Genomic DNA, 13,075 nt, shown 5'->3' with positions numbered 1-13,075 from the left:
TGCTGAAGGTCACCAATGGCAAGAACATATCGAGCATGTCTTCTGGCCAAGCACTGAGCTCTACACTTCATATATACTATATACCATAGGTGTAGGGTGAAGAGCTTTTTGGTCCAACCTATTTCTGCCTTTGTGGCCTTAGCTAATTTAATCAAGATGTCTTTGGCTTGTTTCCTTCATCTTTAAATTGAGATAATTTGAATAGCAGGGTTCCGCAAACTTTTTCTTTTCTACAAAGGATCAGTGAGCAAACATTTACATTTTGTGGAAACCTATGATCTCTTACAACTCTGCGTTTGTAGTATACCACAAGGTATATATGAATGAATTGGTATGACTGTGTCTCAATGAAACTTTACTTGAATGAACAGGTAGTGGACAAGATTTGGCCTGTGGGGGAGAGTTTGCTAAGCTCTAAAACAAAATTTACTCCGTAGGATCCACAGAGGGTAAAGGTTAATACATGTCATTCCCCTAGAGCATTGCCAGCACAGAGAAATTACTGACTCAATGTCAGCAGCTTTTATAATGAACCCATGAAATCGGAATTAGGATGACCTCTTTTTTTTTTTTTTTTCTGGTGAGTCGTGGGGTTTGAACTCTGGGCCTGGGCACTGAACCTGAACTCTTTTACTCAAAGCTAGCAATCTACCACTTTGAGCCACAGTGCCACTTCTGGTTTTCTGGTGGTTAGTTGGAGATAGGAGTCTCACAGACTTTCCTGCCTGGGCTGGCTTTGAACTATGATCCCCAGATCTCAGCCTCTTGAGTAGCTAGGATCACAGGTATGAGCCACCAATGCCCAACAGTATGACTTTTTATAGAATGAAAAAGTAAATCTCTCTCTAAGACTTGACATCTTCTGATAGCCAGAGAGTCAGATGTAGAGCACTGTTCTATTTTAGCTTGAAATCTATAGCTTTTCCCCTGCAATGTGGTGAATTTCAAAAGTCTTCTAAGAACCCAGAGCCCATTTCCTTGGCTTGTGAGGAGCCCTATGTGTTGCGATTTGAGTCGAACACTGGCAACATATCACCTCATCAAATTGGCCAGGGACTGAAATGAGCCTTGTCAGGAAGCATAGGGCGTGGCTTACTTGAGATCCAGAGATGGAAATCACGTGTGCAGTCCTGGCTCTCCACCTGCTCAAGGAGCTCAGTCACTGTCCCCCTTCCCTGCCCCAGCACCCCCACTTGATTTCCTATGGCACCAAAGGATCAGCTGCCTTTGGGAGTCCTAATTAACTGCACGAATAGGGCAGGAACCCAAATCCCACATTAGTTCTGCTTTGGAATGCCAGAACTTTACTACCATGGAAAAATGCTTCATGCCCTGGGAAGAGAAGAATCCCAAGCTGTTATATGAGAGGGCAAAGAAAAGAAAGGGCTTTTCTTGAAAGGGGGAAACAAAGGGCACCCAGAAATGCCACCAAAATGCCCTGCAAACTCTCAGGCTTGTGCTGCAAGTTCTTCTTTGTCTGGAGGCATTGGGAGTGTGATTTGTGTAAGAGTCCCTTGAGCTGGTCAGGGGTTCTTAACAGCTGAGAATCTGAAGCTGGGATCCATGCTTTCTTTCCAAACAAGAAGGAAAAAAAATATAACCTTCAGTAAATGTCACAGACTTTGGAAGCTTCTAAAGTGCCCACCTGTCTGACTTATTTCTCTCCTCCTATTCCTCTTGTTCCTTCTCTTTCTTCTTTCCTTTTCTTTTTCTCCTCTCACTCCAAAAGAGAGTCCAACAAGGAGTCTATTCTACGAAAAGGCTCTCTGGTCCTGAAGCTGAGAAGGCTCTGTAATGGTTGGTTTATACATGTGGGTTTAGCAATAATCAGCTGTCTGTTTTATGTTTAATTCCATATGCGCTGGAGTAAAGCCATCTAGCCTATAATCCCTAAAAGGCACCGCATGTCTCTCTGTTCCTAGATTCAGTGGACCATTGTGTTGATATATTGTCCCTCATCAAAGGACAGACAGACACTGGCTTGGCCTTCAACTTGATGCTCCCATAGATAATACCATGGGGGAAGCCACTGGGCTAGGAGCTCACAGATTCACCCCACCACTAGCTTAAAAGCCTGGAATCTAAGTGGATCTCACAGGCTCCAGGCTGACCCACTAATCAGACTTCTGAAGGACGAACATAAGCCTCCAACTGTCTACCAGGGGCTTCCTGTCTCAAGAAGGATGAGGGAAACTTTAATCAGGATGGCCAGTAAACTCATCTATGAGTCCTAAACACTTTTAAGAAGGAAAGGAGATGGTATTATTAACAATGACAAAAGATATAAGCGGGTCTGTCTGGGATGTATTATCACCCTTCCACTTAATTTCCAAGGGCCTGTGGATGATTGGGAGATATTGGAGAAATTTGTCATTAGGCCCTGCTCTCTCAATGATGTAGAGAAATAGTAAGTTTTATATTTTGAATTTTGATCCTGATTACTACTCTGTCTTGCCTCTTCTGATCAATTTCATCAAACCTTTAATTTATGTGTGTGTATGTATATGCTGCTATACAAAGGCTTGAACTCCAGGTCTGATGATTGTCCCTTAGATTTTTTCACTCAAAGCAGGTACTCTACCACTCACTCAAGCCATAGCTTGACTTCTGTTTTATTGTTTAATTGGAGATAAGAGTCTAAAGGATTTCCCTGCCTAAGCTAGTTTCAAACTTTGATTGTCTAATCTCACTCTCTTGATTAGGATTACAGGTGTAAGCCACCAGTGTCTGGTTTCATCTGACCCTTCAAACTCCTCCAAAAAGAAAGATGTACTAGAAAATGCTGAAATATGCAGCGATTGTTAATTCTGTCCATTCCCCAATGGGCTGGGCCACCTTGGAAGGCCTGACCTATGAGTTCCCACACTTGGAAACAAGTAAAACATCCAAGCATTTTAAAGACACACGAAGAATTGTTAGCTTTTTATTTATCATAAAGAGTCTTTTTGTTGTTTTATTTTTCAAGATAGGGTCTCATTTTGTAGCCTCTGTCTCATGTTCCTTCTGCCTCAGCTACCCCAGTGCTGGGATTATAGTTGTGAGCCAAAATGTCTAGCTTCATAGAGAGATATTAAACAGAATGACTGCCCAACATTTACTCTCCCCATTACTTCATAACTAAAAGAAGATTTTAAGGTATACATACATGTGCATGCATGCACATGCGCGTAGTTACCATCATCTCAAGATAAAGCAAATTCACTTTAATAATGCACATATAGTTTTGTTTAAAGAACACATACTTCCCTTATTTTTTCACTTCCCATGGACTAGTGACACTGTTACCAAGCCTCAGTGAGGATTGGCTGCACGGGGCATTTCCTCTATTGTTCAGAGAAGCATGGGGTTTAATTATGCACTGTCTTACAATTCTTAACAGTCTTATCCTTGAAGATTGGTGGGCCATGGAGCAGGTGCTGGGGTGAGGACTGCTGGTATCTCTGAGGACTACTTTCTGGCTTTCTACTCCTTGCCTTCTGGAGTTCTAGTCCACATTCCCTCTGCTGGCCAGGTGACAGTTACCTGGGGGATTTTTTTTTTTTTTTTTTTTGCTCTGGTCCTTCCTTCTTATAGGAAGAACACAGATGGGTAGGAAGTAATTCCCCTTTGTCTCAGGATGAAGCAAAGCAGTGACCAGTGCTCTCTCCATTGCCACAGATGTTAGGCTGGCAATATGGAGGGGTAGCCCCAGGTAAAAGTTGGACAGACTTTGAAGTCACCTGTCAGCTGTGGTTGAGTGACAGGCCTATGGAAAGGGAAAATTTCCTGTTCCTAACCAGGGGCCTGAACTTTCGTTTTGTATTAGGCCTTATAAATATGTAGTTGTTCTACCTGCAATGATGTTCTGAAGATACTTGAAAACTAGCAATCGAGCCAATAGTCTTTGCTTCTCAATACCTCTTCTACTCTCCTCTTTTGCAAGTAGATCTTTTGCACAATGGTTGTGGTTACCACAAGTTTTCTGATAGGTTCACACTGGCGTGTGGGAGTCACTTCCTTCTTAACCCAGACTGGAGGCCAATTGTATTTTCTTCATTCATGGGTAGCAATTCTAGTTCAGAAGAAGACATTCTTTGTGTGTGTGTGTGTGTGTGTGTGTGTGTGTGTGTGTGTGTGTGTGTGTGTGTGTGTGTGTGTGTGTGTATGTGTGTGTGTGTACGCATACATGTGCACATACACACGCATTTACGTTAGTTTCACATTTTAGCTTGTTAATTAGAATTAGCTCATAATTTGGATTTTCAATCAAACTTAGGCTGAGTTCTCAACTCTCTCACTTGCTGGCTTTGAGGATTTTTAGATTTGCTTTTCTAGATGTATCATTTAAAGAGTAAATCAGGTGTTGGGTGCTGGGGGTCAGGCCTATAATCTTAGCTACTAAGGAAGCTGAGATCTGAGGACTCTAAGCCAACCTGGCAAATAAGAGATGTTTAGCTAGCAAAAAAGTTGGAACTGGATGTGTGGATCAAGTGGGAACATGACAAGAGAAAAAGCTGAGAATGAGTGAGTGAGTGAGCAAGAGAAAGATAGACAGAGAGAGGCAGAGAGAGTGAAAGAGAGAGAGAGACAAAGAGAGAGAGATATTCAGCCAAGTTATGAAGTATATAAACAAAGACTGCCATATATCAGGTGGCCAACTAATATGCATCCTTTTTCTCTTCCTTGCCTATACCCTTGGGGAGGCAATATTTTGCCCAGGGAAACTCATGCAGTGGAGGTCACACCTGGTGTTCTTCTCATATAGAGTTATTTTCATTGTCCAAGGGGCAGGACTGAATAGCAGGAGAAAGCTTGAAACAGGAAACAGCACTGAGACATGGAAATCCCCATCTGCTTCTCAAGGAACAAATACTGACCCTCCCAGGAGTGGTTTGTTTTGACAGGTAGGAATTAATACGTTAAGAGGATGGACAGATGCTAAAGGTAGATGGCATCAAGGACAAACAAGGTTTTTTTTCCCCCTTTGTTGAACATATTCCAGCCCTGTCTTTAGGGAGGAAGGCACAATTTCTCATCACAACCTAGGAAGGGTTGATTTTTTTTTTTTTTAAGACTATGAATAAGGAGGCCTGCTTTTCAGTCCTCCGGTTTTCTATATAAAATCCTAGGAACCTCCATACCCACACTGCAATCAAATGCCTCTATTTTTAAAATATTTATTAGTTAATATTTATTTTAATTATTTAAATTCCCTAGTAGCATTTATCTTTACTTAGAGAAAGTTGTAAACATATTCTTTAGCAAGAAAAGGCTGTGTGGCTATACAGGAAGTGATGAGTACAGGAGCAAGCCTATCTTTTGAGAGTCTGCCTGGAAAAGGGTGGTGGTCAGGGGAGGCTCTGATCCCCTACATCTCCCTTCATACCGGGGGCACCTCGTTCTCATGGCTATGGCTGGATGGTGGCACACATGGAACACATCCAGCTGTTTCCGTGAATGTTCAACAATCCTCTCCAAACAGAAGGAACAAGTGGGCTGTTATGATGAATACTCTGTGGAGGGCTATTTATGGCTCTTTTGGTTTACCCTCAACCTAGTACACAAAGCACAGCTGAAAACACTCCCTTGTCTTTCAGAGCAAAATTGCTAAATTTTGTCATGAAGCCTGCCAGTTCTAGAGTTAGCCCAAGTTAGTGCCTCTTCTGTTCACCCACAGAAACAGTTACCCAGACTCCCTTCTCCTCCAGGTTGGCCTCTGAGTCACTTCCAACAGAAGCAATGACATGCACTATTGACAGCACGGCATTCAGGGTCTGGATTCACACAAACTTTGGAGTCAAGTCCCAACTCCTCCACTTTCATCTTGTGACTTTGGGCAAGTCATGTAACCTCTCAGATCCAGTTTCTCTGGGTGAAACTGGAAATAGTACCTATCCAACTAGACTGTTTAAGAATTACAATGAAATACTTTGCTGTAGTTAAATCCTAGTGGAAATGCTTAAGTGTGTTGACCTCTTAGTCCCAATCATTTTGGCTAATTCAGTGAGCCCAGGCTTTTGCCTTGGTTTCCCTTCTTTAGTCTTCATCCTATCTCTTACCTTGTATTCCAGACCCACCAGAGTGGACTGGAGTAGGGTATTAGCTCTAGAACCTCTGGTTCTGGAGGAAGGAACCAATGTTGATCCAATTCATAAGGAAACAATGTTGGAGTGTTTAGTTCCAAGGTCACAAAGCAAAAACATGTGATGGCTAAGAATTTTAACCCCACAGCTTTCTTTTAATTGCCAGCCTCATTGTTTTTGAGGATTGGCTATTTCCTACACATTAATTCCCATCTCTTGGAATAATCATTACCAGAGTATCTGCCATTTATCGAACACTCATACATTGCCCCACTTGACTTTCCCGGCAGTGCCACAAGCTACATATTTTCATACTAATTTCACAAAGGAGAGAGTTAGAATAAGCTTATTATCCAAAGCCAATTAGCTGCGAAAGAAGGGTCTGGGATTCAGACACTGTATGTCATTCTTAAAGTTACTCTTCTAATATTTCACTATGTGCCAAACACTTTTTAAATGGTAGTCCCTGAACAACTCTATGAGTTATGCATTTTAAAGTATCTTCATTTTAAAGACTAAGAATCAGGGGCAGACAGAAATTATACAACTTGCTGCAGGCTTCATAAGCTAAGAACAACAAACAGAGCTGGTATTTAGTCCTGACAAAATGACCCAAGAGTCGGGCTCTCAGCTTCTAGTGCTGTTTTACTTGAAGGATTGAAGGATGCCAGATGATTTGACAAGAGGGGATCCTTTCAAAGGCAGAGGCACTATTTCTGCTAGGCAGGAGCTCAATGAGTACAGGAACTAGGAGAGCTCAGGAAGAAGAAACTCCCCACCCACATGGATGGGAATAGTTCCCTAGAGCCCTGACTCCTTTCCAAAAGGGGTCGACCACCTTGGTGAATTTTCCAGTGTGTAGCAATGGTGTAGGTGTTTGGCTTCCTTTAGGCCCACTGAGATGTACCATTAGGAAATTGCCTCCGACTCTTAAGCAAGCTGTGCTTCCAGTATTTGGAGTCAGAAGTAATAGAAGTTAACAGTTTTCAGTGACTAGATACATGTAAAAGTACAGGTTGTAGGAGAGGCTTTTAACCAAGAAAGGCAAAAATGAAGATGTGTCAGGTAGCTACCATGTGCTGAAACACTGGAGATGGTAAACTGGAGATTGGTCTCATTTTACAGAGAAATAGTGGAGGGTACCACGTAGCAAAGCAAATGTTGAATGGAGGGACCTGGATATGCTTCAATAACCATAACCAGGTTGCATGTGTCTGGCTCCTTGCTGCCCTCATTTGTCTGAGACTGATCCAGATACAATTTCTAACAATTTTCCCACTATTAATGATGAGATTATCAACAATGCCTGTACCAACTCAGAGGCAGGCTGGTGTGTTCTGGTCTAAGCTTGCCTCATAGGTAAAATGTTGCTTCCAAGGTCTTACATTTCATCCTGTGTATATAAAGGTCTAATACACTATTATTAAGAAACCATGGCTTTAGGAGCAGAAATAGTTTATGAGATACTTGGAAGAAATCTTGACACCATCAGTGACACACAGATGTGCCTCCCTGAACATTTAAACTCCTATTAAGGCACTATAAGCAAGGTAGATGACAAGAGTGAAAGTCCTCAAAATATACACATCCAGGCATTCTTGGAAACCAATGAGAAAACAGTAAAGAATCTATAGGAAAATTAAGACAGGATATGAATCAGCAACTAACAGAAATTCAAAGAGGCCTATAGACAACAAGAAAATGTTCAAATCACTAACTAGAAAAAGGCAAAGGAAAAGAGCAATGGGAGTTTGCTGTCTAATTAATTGGCAAAAGCATTCAACAACTGACAATACCCATTATTGGCAGAGGTGGAGGGACACCATTGGCAGGATTACAAATGGAGACGGTGTATTTGGAGGACATTTGCCCACAGGAAACAATTAAATGCAAAAATTCTTCCACTGGAAATTTTACTTCTCTGTATCTCTCCCAGAGAAATCTGGGAACCACACCTCCAAGAGTTCTTATATCACTCTGTGTAATACCTAACCAACAGAAACTACTTAAATATCTCCTCCCTTTGGATATTTTTTATATGGGAAGACTATGGGATTGCTGTTAGGATGTAATGGATACGAGGCATCTCTCTAAGCATCAGAAAGTCTAAATATCCTATAAATAGAAAAAGTGAAAAAATATCTACTATGTAATCTTGTGTATCAGTGTGTATGTATGTGAATGTATTTTTTAAAAGGTTAGGAAGATACAGGAAATGTTCAACAGTGCTTACCTCTGGGATCAGGAGACATTTGTGCTTTTTAATAATGTATTTCTATATTATCCATTTTTTTTTACAATGCAAGTATATTCCTGTGAAGAGAAACAAGCTAGCCACTGAGCCACTCGCTTATTCTGGGTTACTGCTCTCACTCATGACAGAGAAATAATCTGGCCCACCCTGGTCTTCCTTCATCCTTACTCTTGTGTCAGGGAGAGTGGTCAGTGGGCTGTCTGGCACCACATAGCCCACACTCTCCTTCTCTTCTGTGCAAGTATTCACATGTCTGTACACATACACAGGTATACATACTCCTGTGCTGTGCATTTTCGTACTAAGAACTAGTGTTAAGGTTAGTTCATGGCCTGAGAACTTTAGAATCATGGACTTAAGCCATTCTTGTCATCTTGATAAAACACGTACACAATCTCACTCCAATACAACTACCCCCCCTCAAAAAAAAAAAAGAAAGAAAGAAGAGAAAAGGAATGCATTGTCAGGCTGTACAAAGACAAGTCTTGATTTAAACCATGGGGTCTAGTGGGCACATATTGGATGTGAAGTGCCTTAAATAATGGCTCTGCTAGCCTAAAACATATCAGATGTTCCTTTAGCCTTAGCTCGTCCAAGACATAAACTATGTGTTCAGGGGAAAGCAAAGTCAAATGACTCATGACAGAGTTTGTTTTTAGAATGAATTATTTTTTCTGGCTCCTTGCTTTTAAGGGCGAATCCTTTTCAGATGGGCTGGAGCAAGGACTGCTGGGAGCCGGGTTCATAAGCATAGTCCTCCCAACCCTAATGAGAGCTGGAAGTAGATGGCTGGGAAGGGGCAGTTTTCTCCTATGTTAAACTTCATATACTTTCACTTTTCCTTCCACCAGTGTGTAATGGCAGCCTTGTGGTAGCCTGCTGCCATGGTGAATAGAGATGGGGGCTCTAACTCTGCTATTTAGTAACTGTGTGGTGCTGGGAACATCACATGACTTCTATGTGCTGCCCTTTCCTCTAGCACAAAATGCAAAGTTGAGTAGTGCATTAGACTTTGGCACAAAGGAGGATGCAGGCCAAGTACTTGGCATACAGAGAGCATCTTTCATATGGCATTGGGCTGAGCTGGTGTCCCGCTTGCCTCCAAACCCTAGTGCCGTCCTATGACGGCAAAAAACATGTGATGAAGGAAAGCAGCAATGAGGACATCACACCACACAATAAATAACTTTGCACATCAAGTCCTAGACACTATTCTAGCTACTTTATATGGACCCTTGCATTCATTCACCATTTTATTAATTAGTGATACATTGTTGTGTTCATGAGTCCTTTGTTCCTGAAGTATATCATTCTGCACATCATCCACAATGTTAGCCCTTTAAATACACACACACACACACACACACACATACACACACACACACACACACACACACACACACACACACACACACACACACACACACACACACACACACACACACACACACACACACACACACACCATTATTTATATTGCCAAGGCCCAAGGCCTACCTCAACTGTCCTTTTGTTTTTGGTCGCGCATCTTGAACTTGGCCTGGGCGCTACCCCTCAGCTCTTCAGCATAAGTTGAGCACTCTACCACTGAGCCACACCACCACTTCTGGTTTTCGGGTAGTTAATTAGAGATAAGAGTCTCAGGGACTTTCCTGCCCTGGCTGGTTTTGAATCATGATATTCAGATCTCAGCCTCCTGTGTAGATAGGTTTACAGGCATGAGCCACTGATGCCTGGCACTCAACTGTCATTTTCTTTGGAATGTTTTTTTCTGACTCTTCAAGGCAGGGACTAATGTACATATTATACATCATATGGCACTTCTCAGAAGTGGCAGGAGGAGTTTGAGAATAAGGACTAAGGACTTCCTATTTAGGGTTTAATCTATGAACAGAGAGATGAGCTTCGCACAGACGGCGTTCACACAGCATTAGTTGAATAAATGAATGTAAGGAAAAGCTCTGTCCCCAGTAAGCTTCCAGTGTAGTGGCAAGGCAGACATACTAAGCAGAAGTCACCCTGCCTGGGGGAAGAATGATATCCAAGATCTGTCTGTGCTGTGGAGCACTGAAAATACACAAAACTGTGTAGGACCTCAATGTGCCCTACATTCATCTTATTCTGACTTTATAGGGTATGTGGGGTGTGTGTGTGTGTGTGTGTGTGTAAAAGATACAAGAATGTAACCTTTCTCAGGTCAATTATTCTTTCTGTATTTTCTCCCAACACTTCCCACTGGAGGATACCACAGGATTGTGTTTAACTTACGCAACTTCATTGAAACCAAAGTCTGAGACAGAAAACATATGCTGTTGGGGATTTCAAAAGGGAGAGAGCAAAGTTCTATACCCCAGGATCCCTCTGGCTCAGCACACTCCACCCTCTCTGACCCATGTACAATTCCTCAGAACTGCTTCGCTCATTCACATCTAACAAAGGCCTTTGCACTTGCTGTCTTCTGGCACCCTTCCTCAGGAAGCCTCCTCCCACCGTCCACATGGCCCGTACACATGGCCCTTATAGCCAGTCTTCGTAGCCCATCTTTGTTCTTGACACTGCTTTACTTTCTTTCACAACATTTCCCTGAACTTGAAGTCAACATAACACATCACTATTGCTAGTTTCTTGGATTATGCCCAATTTCAATGTAAGCTCCATGAGGGCAGGTATTTCTATATCAGTAGATATTAGGGCCAATCAGAGAGAAAAAGACAAGTATTACAAGAAAAGAGATGCACATACTCCAAAGAGAGAGATGGCCAAGGAGATTAAGAACAGTTAACACTCAACTCCAAATAGCTTAAAAAAAAAAAAAAAGAAATGGTAATGTTAACTCCTCTACTACATGCTTCCCATGACAATGTCATGCATTACTTTTTGGAAATTTCCCTTTAAGAATATACATGAGGCCGGGCGCTGGTGGCTCACGCCTGTAACCCTAGCTACTCAGGAGGCTGAGATCTGAGGATCGCGGTTCAAAGCCAGCCTGGGCAGGAGAGACCGTGAGACTCCTATCTCCAATAAACCACCAGAAAAAAACGAAAGTGGCGCTGTAGCTCAAGTGGTAGAGTGCTCGCCTTGAGCTGAAGAGCTGAGGGACAGCGCCCAGGCCCAGAGTTCAAGCCCCACGACCGACCAAAAAAAAAGAATATACATGAACATTTTGTGAACATGTATAAAATGGGGAAGGAAGTGTGTCTTGTGCTATTGTAGTGACTCAATGAATTAGGTCATATAAAAGTAGAATAGGTCTTGGCCTACAAAAACGTTGAAAGCAAAAACAATGATGATATACAGAGATATAGCAGATAGGAATACCCACTGGTAAGAATTACATGCATTTCTGTCTACTCTACTTTTTTTTTTTAAATAAGCCTAGAATTTCTATAGTGTACCTGTATTTTGGATTTAATGCAGCATGAAAAGTTTTTATGAGGATTGTTTATCTGTGTTCATCTTGAGAGGACTTCAATATGTTTATAATAAATATTTATGATTTAAGTCAATGATATGAAAGTGTTAAGATATGTCAACATGGTGAACCATGAAGAATATAAGAACCAGAAGATACGGTGATACATGAGTTGGAAGAACAAATGAGCTGAAGTCCTAAAGGCAGCATTTAAGGATGAGTATGAGCAGAGAACATTGAATAAAGAAAAGAGAACAACTGGACACGTGAGCAAGAAGAAGCAGCCAAAGCCAGCACATCAAGGCGGCACATACAATAACCATTTCTTTGAAACTCATGTACATGCCTGCTATCAAGGTTACACCCACAAGCAAACGGATGCAAAGAAAAGGGACAGTCAAAGACAGAAGGTAAGTAAAGTGACATTTTATTAATGACTGCAAGTCTGCTGAAACCTAACATGTGACCCCAAGTCTGGCTAGTTCTTTGAATACAAGACCATTTGCCTCCCTTTGTTTCCAAACGTGATGGACAGAACCAGCAATCTACCTTGCCAGACTCCATTTGCTTTCTTTCTCTATCAGCCCCAGGGACCCACAATCACTTTGAACTAAGGGGATTGTTTTTTAAAAAGAACTTTTAGCGGTCCATGAAATGCTCCCAATGACCCCTAGGTGGCAATATTGCAAAACCAATGGAAGCTTCAATCATGGAAACTGAAACAAAACAAAACGGAACATTTAGTACAAAAAACTAAGAGCAATAACTGCCCAGAAAGCAGACACTATAATACAGAAGCTACAAACAACATAGTACCTCTAACACAATTAATAATTTCCTCTCTAACACAATGGCTCACCCTAAGAATATATTTTTCCCCAGGAAAAAAAAGTTTATATACATACATGTATGTATGTATGCATGTAGGTATGTGTACATGTATGTATGTATGTATGTATGTATGTATATTTCTGTTGGTTTTTTCTCTCAAACATTTACATTTAGGTGCTCAGAAGAAATTCACCAGATGCTAAAAATCTGTAGTATAAGTATAAAATCTGTAGTAGTTCAATCTAACCAAGATAAGTATTACAACAAAAAAGAACTAGCTTTCAGAATAAAAATCTAGGACTGCTAAGAGGGAAAAAATGTAGCTAATGTTAGTTTGATATTCAAAGCCATAATCTTATTAAATGTATTTAAATATGGTTTTCATTTAGATTTGGCAGTTTGATTAATGGGGATGTATTAAATAATACCTGGCTGCTAAGCGTCTATTTAGGAATTGGTGCCACATAAAACATACAGCAGGCACAATTCAGCTTCATTATTATTTAAGGTTTTTCT

General features: G+C 41.3%; 1 protein-coding gene across 7 annotated transcripts in view; it reads right to left on the bottom strand.

Moving 5' to 3' along the window:
• Fggy (FGGY carbohydrate kinase domain containing) overlaps positions 1-13,075 on the bottom strand; it is a 377,144-nt gene that overhangs the window by 45,319 nt on the left and 318,750 nt on the right. The gene's annotated exons all lie outside the window — the stretch shown is intronic.

The sequence above is a fragment of the Dipodomys merriami genome, unplaced genomic scaffold (assembly GCF_024711535.1).
Source record: "Dipodomys merriami isolate MVZ:Mamm:240054 unplaced genomic scaffold, mDipMer1.0.p SCAF_34, whole genome shotgun sequence".
NCBI lineage: Eukaryota > Metazoa > Chordata > Mammalia > Rodentia > Heteromyidae > Dipodomys > Dipodomys merriami.
This window is presented reverse-complemented; position numbering and strand designations above follow the sequence as displayed.